A 12,589-nucleotide genomic window follows, 5' to 3' on the forward strand; every position below is an offset into this window, starting at 1 on the left:
CAATATTATCGAGCTCCTCGAGGAAGTCTGAATTGTCGACAAAGAAAGGAAAATACGAAACATATAAATACGAATATAAAAATATGAAACGAAAGAACAGATTAAATACGTGTTAATGCGCGTATAGTTAATAGCATTTTTGAGGTTAGGATAATTGCAAAGTAATCTTGTTAAATTATTTATAAAAAGATAGCATTCTTTCATGTTTATGATTTTCTTGAAAATCATCAGTTGGGAAACATTTCTTTTAGATTAAGTTAATTTTAATCAGATTCATTATTACGGACAATTAATGGCCGACAGCCTCCACAGCAGCCAGATTAAGAAAACTAGTTCAAACCTAATGCAAACTATTAAATCAGCCAACAGTTAAATGAGTTTTTATTTAATTTTGGTTTGAGCTGAAATTGCGAACTTAAAATCAACAATTAAATCTGTTTAATTTTTGATTTAAGATTTATATTAGATTTAAATGAATTATTAATTGGATTAGATTACTTTAGATAATTTTTTAATAAACAATGATCCCATCACAACGCTATTTAACGTGACGGTGACGTATTTTATATAATACAAAAATTCATCGAGATTAAAAGATACCTTTTCGTAAATATTTATCGTAATATTTTTATAATTATTACAGAATTTCTTTTATTTAATTTTATTATATTGTCATTATGATATTAAGAAAAGAAACATCTATTTCGAAAGAATGAATATTCGAAATAACTTGTTTAATTATATTTTCGTTTATTCCGATCATTCTTTGAGAAATTTTTATCGATTTTTTATTTCCTTGAATAAGAAGTTTTCACAAAATTTGTATTGCTAAGGAATTATATTTTTTTATATTACAGTTATTTTTATCAACATTTTTTGCACTTACTTCTAGCAATAAAAGGATTGAAATTCGTTAGAAAGGGACGTCAATTCGACGTGACCAGATTGTGAATAAGAACACAAGAAAATGCAATATCTTCTATGCCAATAGTTCAATATACGTCTAGTATTTTCCGTCATCACGAACGTAAAATTCGACGAACGTGTATATAGGTTGTGCTTGTATGTATTCCAATATTAAGTTACTATGGACGAACATTACGATGACATCCGTTATAACGTTCGTAGTTCGAACCGTCGTGTGTTCTAATTTTAATATTATTATTATACTACATATATTACATACCATAACGATAAAATATCTTTTCTGGAACTCGATAAATTTACTCATCGTTCGAATGAAATTTCATTCATTTTGCTTATTACTTTACATTTATCATGGATGAAATTTTAAAAGTACGAGAAATAATATTTAAATACAAAAACAAAGAAACAAAAATCGAAGCTAAGCAGAGAAAATAATAAATATTTATATCGCGTATTAACAAAATAATTAATAATTTAGAGAGGGGGAGGAGGGAACACATTTTCACAGGAAACGAGCAGAACGAACGAAACAAGTCCGACCGTGTATAAGTAAATAAAACATCGAGAAAAAAGAACGTTATACATATAGATGAAAAAGGAGAGTAAATAAGGAAAGATAAACAGAGAGAAACAATTTCGAGAAAATGAGAAAAGGTAGTAACGAAAGAAGAGTGGATGGAGGAGAGGATAGGGGGACGAAGCAAGAGAGAAAGCTGCCGATACGCAACTTGTCTCATGGTATAGGCACAGGCTACGTTTACTTTATATCTACAGTGCATACAGAGAGCGCAGACAGGTTTTATTAACCCCGTTGACTACTCCGTGAACGTGTACCCTCGGATATATGCGCTTTTCCTACGAGTTACTCCTTCGATGTTCAACTAGAAGCCGCACGACTGTATATACCTTGCAATCGATTGTTGGTACGATGCCACACTATGTATATACCTCCTCTTCTTCTTCTTCCCCCCACTCCGCTTCCTTCCACTTTCTCCGCTCCTCTTCCTCATCCCCACCCTTCGCGTCTTCCTTTTATCTCTCTTTCGTATTCCCTTTCATTTCCCTATTTCTCCACCAACCAACGATGGATTTCTTCCCCCTCTTCCAGGTATCCGCGCATTCCTTTCCCACGAGCTATGAATTTGCTTTTGATGATATTGTTCTTGCACCGCTTGCACGCTCCCGATAAAAATCTAGGACCTTTTCTAGGGAATAATGCGAGCGTTATCGGCGATCGTTCCCGATGCCGAGGTTGGTAACTGAATTTTAATGGGGGAATTTCGGGTGATTCCACGAAGGGACGATTATGCTAAAAGTTTTACTATACACTGTTTGAAGATCGTGTTCTTTTTCACGAATGCTTGAAATTTTGTCACTATTTCGTTTATTTTTATCGGATATCGAGTTTGATTATCGCCATTTGTTTAAATTATTTAATTTATTTTATTATAGTAACGATAATTGGAATTAAAATGAAACTTATGTAATTGTGATCGTGAAAACAATCGTTATCTTAATTGCCATTGAAAGATTAATCGTAGTTTTCAATGGCGGCGATGTAAAGAATATCGTGTGTGAACAAAAACACGATAGGGTGTGGAAAAACATGACCCGATGAAAGGAGGATAAATATTTAGTCGACGAAAGTGCTCGTGGATATATTTTCAAAGCATTAAAAAATTACATTAAAATGTAATGAATGAGGAGAATTGTGCTCCCGTCCCCTCCTTGCTGAATCTATGTATTAGATCGTTTAATTGGTCCATGTAAATCACCACAGGGATGCAAATATTTTCTTCCAATCGTTTCGCTTTAATCGGCTGCGCGCGTACCACCGAGTCACCGGTTACTATGACAACTTTTGATTAAAGCACCGTTTCAAATTGGCTTTGTACGTTTGCACTTTACAAAAGCCTTTACAATGAGCCCCCTTTGCAATGAGAGTTTAATATAATAGGTATTAGCGAGATGTTACGAGTGCTACTCGTAAGGGGATGGCGCAATACCCTCAGTAGGGGGCACTTCTAGGGTGCCCAACTGTTCGAATTCGTTAAGGGTTACGGTTGTGAAAGGATCGGTGCAAAAGAAGATGTATAGCTTGAAAATGTGACATAGATTGAAAGACGTTGAAACAAAATTAAAATTGGTGGAATAAGAAAAAAAATTAAATAAATAAATATATGTAAATATATGTACAGAAAAGAATAAAAAAGAGAAAGATATACCGTATTATAACGATGAAGATGAAAAGAGATTACGTGAAAAAAATATGTATATTTAAAAAGAGATAAAAAGTTAAAGACAAACATGGGGAAGAAAAATGAGATAAAAAGAGATAGAGAGAATCAAAGGGAAGGCAGGAAAATGAAGGGAAGAGAAACTTTTTTTCTCTCATCCATTTTTAATTATTAGTCTAAGATCTAAAATCTATATTTCTCAACCTGTTGAATTTCTCGCTTGCATAACGAACGATTTGTTTCCCTTTGAACGTTACCAACGGAATGCTGGTTGGTATTTATCTTCTCTCTGCGCGAGTGTAAAATCGAGAATAGGTTAGAAATGGATTAAAGCAGCTGTAAATGTCTATAACGTTCATTGCTGCAAATCGCAATTTCCATGAATGTTAATGACGCTACTTTACATATCTCCAATTTAATCGGATCGCAATCCTTTTCTTTGTTATGATAAAAAAAATCCGTTATCTCGGTAATTATTCCAATTATCTTCTCCAATTGTCGAACGAAATGCTACCAATAAAGCAGCGTGTTTATACGTGAATCACCAATGACACGAACGTTCAGAATGCTCGTGCGCATGCTCAAAACTCATTCCGATTACTGAAAGGAAGCCTGTTAAGTGTTCCTTTTAGCATCGAACCGCGATTGAATTCGAATGTTTTTCCGAGAAGGTGATTTTCATCGTCAAGGTGAAGTCATCGATACGTGTCCAAAATAATCAATAAGTATCAAGTTTCATTAGGAACGACGATCGTTCGTAGTTTCACATCGAAATAACGAATCATAAATATCTTCATTAATCTTTCCATTAACTCTACGAAATCTCAAATTCTCTTCTTCAAATATCGACAAACTCGAATCCCTTTTGTGATATTATAAAATGAATTTTATTCGAACAACAATTCGAATCTCGACAATTTTTTTGCATCAGTACTCTATACCGCTTTGCTTCTTCACTATCCGCATATATTTATCGTTAAGTTACCTTTGTACAAACACCCCGGGCAAGATAGATCGCGGCCACATCGCGAAGATCGCAAACACGCCTCTTTACTTGTGTAGTAATGCTTGCTGCTTCGGGCGTAACGACTTGTCGGCATATCTGGACTGCGCAATGATAGCAGCCCCTAAATGGAGTTGGCAGCTTTCCTCGGCCGTTTTCACGATAAAGACGCGAAGTTGTTCCCGAAGTCTTCCTAGCAGACGGAGAATTTCATTAAGCCGGAGATACTTCCCGAGTTCAGCAAGTTAATGCGAGTCTTTATTCTAACCAGCCGGCGTTGGGCTTCGCTATTGGAATTTCTTCTATGACGACGCGCTCTGGACTCTCTCCCCTCTCCTTCCTCTCCCTACCCATCGACAAACACCTTGCGCCATCTTAACCGCGCGACACAAAACACCGAAACTTCGAGAGATTTTTACCAACTTTCTTTATTAAACCCTTTTATGGAGGAGAAATTTTCATTTTTGCCCTTCCTTTAATAAAGAAAAAATTTTTTTGTCAATTCCACCGAGATTTTCACTTAATTCGCGCGATACAAAATAAGATTTTAAAGATTTCACTTAAATTTTCTGATGTTTAAGGACGTTTTGCGTTTGTGTAAAGAGATGTACAATGTTGTAATTACTATACAGTATGTTTCATGCACGTACTATTTGTACGGTTGAATACGGTCGGATCGCATAAATAAATTGTCGTGTGATAACGATCGGTAAACGTTTCATGTTACGCGTTAGAAGTAATTGACTTGTGTTAGAATTATTATTCCGGGATTTACATATGATGTATGCTCGATCGAATGGAAGATAGAAACGAATCGAATCGGATATATCAAGTTGTTCTCTTGGGTGGTTGTTTCTTTTTTTTTTTTTATCGAACGATGATTTTCGAATAAAACGACTCGTTACAACACAATCAAAAATGATATTTTTCGTTCAGCAGGAACGAGATCTATCGATAAAATCGTTAAATGTTTTAGATCAAATATACTGATTTCTATAAATGAACTATATTGTGCTAGGAATTAAATATATTCGATTCAACGATCACAGTCATTGGAAACTCGTGAAATTTCAAAGGATGTCGATAAAAAAGATTTCAATTTTCTTTTTTGGTTATTCAATCGAGAAAGAAATCGTACAAGTTGATTTATTTTATCCAACATATAATTATTTATATGTATAAAATGTTATTTTTAAAATATTTTAAATTTATTATAAACAATATATAATAAGTATATAAGTAATAGATCAAGCTGATTAATTAATAAAATCAAATAAATAAAATAAAATCAAAAATTAGGAAACTTGAGAATCGATATTCGACGATATTTCAATTTTTCGTAACTAGATATCTCTCACATCTGTTATCGTTTCTTTTACAAGTAATATTCTTATTTACATTACTTTAAATGAACCCCAAGTCCATACCTCTCAATGCGTAAAATAAACATCTGATATTTTTCTATGTGAATACGAAAGAAAGCTTTTCCCGGAGAAATAGTATCCAATATTCCACGAGGTAATATAAATGCTAAATGTCCTTGTTTGAGCGGAACTATTCCAGACTGTTTCGCGTTTGAACGAATAATACGAACCAACGTGTAAAACGACGTCTGCCGAAATATGGATATATATATATATATATATACACATATATATTTTCCTTCAGGCATAATAGTGAATCATGGTTGAACAATTTCTGGAGAATGAAGGAAAATTTTGCAAAATCATTCGAGACATGCTTCAATGACAAATTAGTATCGCGGCTTTGAAATCTTCGATTCGCCTAAGTTCCATTTAACTTGTCGCGCGCGAATAGATTTCGTTTCTATCCCTTTCTCTTCCATCTCCCTCACGAACCATTTCCACGACAGGGTTTCTCATTTGGGAACGTTCTTCAGATCCGCGTGTATCTGTGGTCGAAACAACGCTTATGAATATCACAACCGAGACATAACACGGTTTTTAATTATCCGCCGCGAAACTGAGCAGAATTCACGAGCTTTTGTGATGTTTCAATTAAATTTGCAACGTATATGCCGATGCATCGAGGTCACGCTTGCGCAACCATAACTACTTTTATTTAGTTACGAATATATACCGAAACCCGTTCTATTTTATTTTCTGAAAACAATATTCGCGTTTTCACGTGTACGTGCCGTGTTTATACAAATAGTTTCCCATAATATTCATTTCGGTCCCCTCCTGCTAGGAGTTATTGGAGAAGGAGAGAGAGAGGGAGAGGGGATAATGCGCAATAGAGAATTGCGCATACAGGCGTGCGTACAGGTTAACATTTTTTATCTGTTGTTACGAAAAGCAGGTAATTTATGGTTAATTTATTGTTTGTGCACCTTCGATCAAACCAACAGACAAATATACAACGACCACCGTGCAGAATTGTTTGAACGATCCAACCATTGACTGACATTGTTTGCAATACCATGCAAATTGTTGTAACAATTGTATTTCGTTCCGTAATAAATCCAACTGATTATCGATATAACATTTTAATATAACATCGTGAGAGAATTTTTTTTATAGTTATTAACGAATTGATGCGATTAAACGAAAAAAGCATCGTTATCTCTTTTAAAATCTAATTCAAATTATTTTATTATAAATTTAAGTCTCGTAACTTTCATTAATTTGTACTTTAAACACTTTTTTTGATACACGAAATAGAAATTAAAAATAACCTCTATCTCTATCCAACAGTGTCGTTTAATATTTCGTCTTTCATAGATGGTAAAAAATTACGGAACAACAGTAAAAGAAGAGAATAAGTAATTCCAACCATTGATCAAATCGCCACGTATGTATGAAAAATATTTAAGGTTATGTAACGTGCATATATACACGTATATATGATTGCGGTGAAACGATATGCTTTCAGTCACAGACACGTCTGTCTTTTTCTCGGAATCGCTTCTCATCGTTTTCTTCCAGCTCTCACGGACCGTGCCTTCTTTCCTTTCGCCCTTTCATCTTCTTGTAAGAATACCGAGACTCGCGCATAGGAGAATGCCAAAATGAGTATGAGGGCTGGTCTAATTGTAGGAGCACGGTAAAGGTATCGCAACAAAGCGGCGCCGCTTCATCTTGTATACAGTTTTGCACTCTCGGTCCGCCGACGCTCGAGAGAGAGAGAGAGAGAGAGAATACTTCGAGTCCACACACACAATCTCACCACAATTTCAACTTTCCAGGCTCTTATGTCGGTATTAGGCGCGTCTGATTTTTTTTTCTTTTTTCTTTCTCTCGCTCTAATCTACCGGGAACCAATAATCATGTTTTCGAGATATTTCACGTTCTCCTTTTTTCTTGTGCTTATCTTTTACGACTCGGATTTCGAAAAAAACTCGAAAATATTTTTTTAAATATAACTTTTTTTAAATATAACTAGTTTTATGAAAATAAAATATATTCTGTCTTATTATTATTATTATTATTATTTTTTTTTTTGATTCCGAAATTATAATAATCCTCTGCATATGATAATAAAATAATAAGGAAAAGGTAAAAGATAGACGTCGATTACGTTATTCGTTGCGGCAATTTATCGTTCGTTAAAATGTTTTGTGCGCGCAAAATTTATAAATATTATTCCACGTAATTGGAGTGGTAATTAATCATCATAAAATGGCAACACATAAATGTATACTCGTAAAAGCCGAAACTCATTAACGCTTTTTGTCCAATAAGTATGGTGAGTGAAATAATAATAATAATAAAAAAAAAAAGAAGTGTGAAAAAAAAGAAAAAAAAGAAGATAATAAGAGGAAGGCGGCTCTATCGATGTTTAAACGATTTTTAAAATTCTTCCGTACATTGACCTTAAAGATCGTCACGCGCTATTGTCTCTGAAGGATGCTATTTTCATTAGCCTCGTCACGATCCACCGTACGAAAAAATCGTTCTGTTCCCTCCTCAAATTATTCAACACGTCAGATGGTAATGTCGTGTAAGACCAGTAATTAATAAACCGAAATGTGAAAAGAAAAAAAAAATAAGATGCACGCTTAAAATAACCTTCCAAGTTTTGTCCTTAACCTTAATCACTGTCAATATTGTTACATTTTGAGATTTCTTTTTTTAAACGTACTTTATATTTTTATATATTTTTATAACCAATCATAACCAAAAAGTTGAAGTTTTTATACAGGATTAGAATTATTTCATATGTTATAAATATTTTGTTAAAAAATTATAATTATTAAGGTACGAAAAATAACGAAATAATAAATTTTGTAAACACCCATATTTCTCGAAGTCTCATCAATGTGATAAAAAAAAAAAAAATTCGATAAAGAAGCGATACAAAGTAAAAGAAAGAAAAACTCGTTGTAGCATAAAAACGTTGACAAGGGAAAAAGAAGAAAGAAAGAAGTTTAAACCGTTATAAAACATGAATACATATCGAAGTAATTACATAAACGAAACGCTACTTGTGGGTAAGATTCTGTTATACTGTGGGTATAACAGTAATTACAATGATCCATTGTACATATATATGATGCTCACGAGTGTAAGCTCATTAAAGAGGTACTCAATCGTAGCTTAGCAATGTGGTTCAATGAGCAAACACTTATGCTTGTGGCTAAACGTTCCCGCACGCGTTACCATACGCATTCTAACCTACAAACTAAGTTTATATATTCATGGTGAAATTTTTATTTTTTATTTTTTCGAAATGAAACAAACGAAATTATACTTGATACGGCTCTGATAAGTGAAATAATATTACTGATAATATTATTAGAAAAATTATAAACATTAACGAAGAAATTTATAGATTAAAATATTATTAGATGATTAGTCGAATCATTGAATCATCAATATTGTATATTTGTATCTTATTACCGATAAAAAAATTCGAATTCATATGATTAAATCTGTGACTAATTATTAACATCTATCCACTCTTTTCATTCGAAATAAGTTAAATATCGATTCTACAGAAGTAATCATTTTTTTTTGTACTTTTTATTAGCAAAGTTTTTAAATACCAAGCTTTCAGTTCAAAAATTTTCCATATGATATTCTTAAGAGAATTGAAAATATATATATTTGGAAGATCGATTCTAGATACTAAAACAAATATAAAGGTTAGAATAGAAATATGTTAAGGTTTGTTTGATAAGTTATAAACAATTGAATTTTGCGTTAGCCTTGATCTATTAATATTTATAAAAACATATATGATTTTTTTTTAGTCGGATTTCAACATTATTTCCCTAAGAATATTCTGGTTTAAATTGAAAATTAAATTTAAGAAAGGGGCTAGTTGGAAAGTTTATTATCACGGAACATTAATTCTAAGGCGAAAATTAATACGGAAATTTATATTTTATGCAATTTCAAGGAGTCATGAAAATTGAAGAACTTCAACCATTATGAAATTTGAAATGTTTCATTCATGCGGGTACCTATTTATTCGAGGAGAAGTGCCGCCATCTGACGAATCGTATTTTCAAAGCGTTTAGCTTTCAATAATTTTCGACATAAGTGGTACGTATGTAGCATTGTACACATTGATCAGCGGAAACAGAAAATACATAAGCCAGATTCGAAGTTAATCTGGAGTCAGAAATCCCGTTGGCACGGGTATATGTCAAAAGATAGATAAACGCTCGTATTTCAAAGTTTGCTTTATGTGTTTGGTACTTCGCTCTTAAATCTTGTTACCGATCAAATCCACGGCTAGAAATCATTGAGAGAAATCGTAAACTCAAACAAGAAAAATATACACGTGCACCGTAAGTATAAAACGACATGGGAAAAGAAAAAAACAAAAATTAGTCGTCAGTAGTACTTCACCGAGTTCTCTCCTACTATCGTCGCAACAATTTCAAACTGTTCTACTTATCGATCGAACTCTAAAATAATCAAATTAAATAGAATTATATATTCGATGAAATCACGATAAAATCAATAAATTAATTCAATCAAACGTATATAATGGAGAATAAAAATATACTTTTGATTTAAAATAATTATATTTCAATTTTAAAATTGCAGATTTAAAATTATTCGATTTCATAAATTGTAAACCATTAAGAAACATTGACATTCCAAGATAAAAACTTCAATTCACGTTATATTAAAGGAGAATTTCTTCTCGGGGAATATTATTGGAAAAAACTGCACAACAATAATCGCATCATTTGGTACACGTGAGTTGAATTAATGACCACTCAAGTTGCTCGTAATATAGATACACATACACTCGAGCATAGTGGTTTTTTGCTGTAAGTATGGCACACCAGAAATCTATTTGAACATCTACAAAGCGTATATATATGCACTCTTCTGAATGCATAGAATGCTTTCACATATTGATAATATCGAAATGGGATTTGCAACTTTTTCTCGAATTATAAAATTTATAAACGACACGTGAAAGTGAAAGTGAAAGTGAAAATTTTTCGAATAATGGTAATTCAATTTTTAAAATCTGCCAATCGGATAAAAGTATGGAAATTTTATTACGTATTACGCGTATAAAAATAAAATAACATCGAAGGTTTTATTAATACATTTATGAAGATTACATCATGAAATTTATATTATATTGAAGATATTAAACATATATGCATTAACAACGTATTTCAATTTTTCAAATGTAACGCGATATAGATGTGAATCGAAACGAGAAATTTCTATTACATCGAACGAACGAGCACATTTTCGTGATTTTTTTTATGAAAAAAATTTAAATAGAACCTATGAATATGGTGTATTATCTACAATAATGAAGAGTCACAGAAACGAAACGAGAAACAAAGAACGGAATACTTGACGAAGAGCACGAGCGATGAGAAGAGTTGTTTAGAAGAGCATGGAAAAAAATTTTCTTCTCCCTCCCTCTTTTTTCGTTGCACAATTTCCCTAATGGTTAAGGATATACATGGATTAAAGCTAATGGGGAAAGATGATTCCTCTCCATTAACATATTCTCGGATTGGATTATAACAGGTCACGTTATAATCTGCGTCGATTACGTGTTACATGCATTTCGCTTGCGTGGTGTGCCACGATAAATGGATAATACATTCGCACAATGACACGAAGAACTAGTGACATAAATATACATATATATATTTATGCTATGTAATATAAAAGAAAGACAGAATAATCGGTTAAACGATTTATACTTTTTCCAATGTCAATATTTATCTACCATGCTAATAATTCCATTCTTCTCTATCGTGAAATAATGTATTTATATTTTCTACTGTATGAACAGTTTAATTTTAATGTAATTTTAATGTATATATACATATACATGTCAAAATATATGTCAATATATATATCATATTAAAAATAAAATTTTCGTTAGTTTTTATGACACAATTAAATGTTGACACAATGATTTTTGAGTCTACCATATTATAAAAAAATAACATACTAAATATACTTGATAATTATTTATCAGATGCAAGTACTTAAAAATTAAAAGTGATTTGATTATGAAAAATTTGTAACCTCTTTAATCGAATATTGCAATTGAACAAAAAAGTTGTATATATATATATATACTAACATCACAGTAAAACGTGTTATGTTTTTTTCCACGATAAATATCTGGTGTTAAGAATTTGAGCAAATCGAGACCAATATGATACTATGTGATTTTGCAAGTCGTTTATTCACTCCTAATGAAATCTACGATCACGTACTGTGACACGTTTTTCAGTTCATGACAAATTGCGAATTACGCGGTATGAGTTTTTTTTATCGTGCATTGGCGAACCGCAAATTACGTAGTGTTCTCTGTCGGTTGTCGATAAAGTGCAAATCACTACACCACCAAGTTTTTCTCGCTTAAAAAGCGAGTTACTTAATATCGTGGGTGAGTTATGCATGTCCACGATATTTGAGGTTATCCGTGATTGCAATAATATTTTTCAAATTCTATTATAAGTTTAACACGAGTGAATAAAATTAAAAAGTTATAAATGAATATGAAAGCCACGTGTTTCGTGAGAAATTTATCATTTATATAATTCATGATTTATTATTCGATTATAAGAAATTCGAAGGATTTACGTGTATCTATATTTCACGGTCAGATGGCGTTACTTGTTTTCTTTGTAATGTCAATATAACAGTTGTGATGGAAAAAATTATACATGTATTATACGTTAAATTATGCATTTATATATATGTGTATATATATATATATATATATTTAAAGAAGGAAATTAACAGTTGGCACGAAAAATTTGTATGAAACAAAAAATACAGTACGTCGAAAAAGACTTTAATTCAGGAAAAGAAGAAGAACGCGAGATACAAGTTTGCCAACCACTACCGTGAATTTAAACGTTTTTAGCGCTTTCCACTATTCAGCTAGGCTCCATCGCGCTTCAATTTAAACGAATGCGAAAAACATTTCTCCCGATGTTTTTTTTTCTCGT

General features: G+C 32.3%; 1 protein-coding gene and 1 long non-coding RNA gene across 5 annotated transcripts in view; one reads left to right on the forward strand and one right to left on the reverse strand.

Moving 5' to 3' along the window:
* Positions 1-12,589, reverse strand: part of LOC108001643 (uncharacterized) — a 97,852-nt gene that overhangs the window by 22,595 nt on the left and 62,668 nt on the right. The window lies entirely within an intron of this gene.
* On the forward strand, positions 6,740-7,611 carry LOC133665956 (uncharacterized). The gene is made up of 2 exons (XR_009829439.1): positions 6,740-6,981; positions 7,063-7,611. It is a non-coding gene; the product is annotated as an uncharacterized LOC133665956 (long non-coding RNA).

The sequence above is a fragment of the Apis cerana genome, linkage group LG1 (genome assembly GCF_029169275.1).
Source record: "Apis cerana isolate GH-2021 linkage group LG1, AcerK_1.0, whole genome shotgun sequence".
In the NCBI taxonomy this organism is placed as follows: Eukaryota; Metazoa; Arthropoda; class Insecta; order Hymenoptera; family Apidae; genus Apis; species Apis cerana.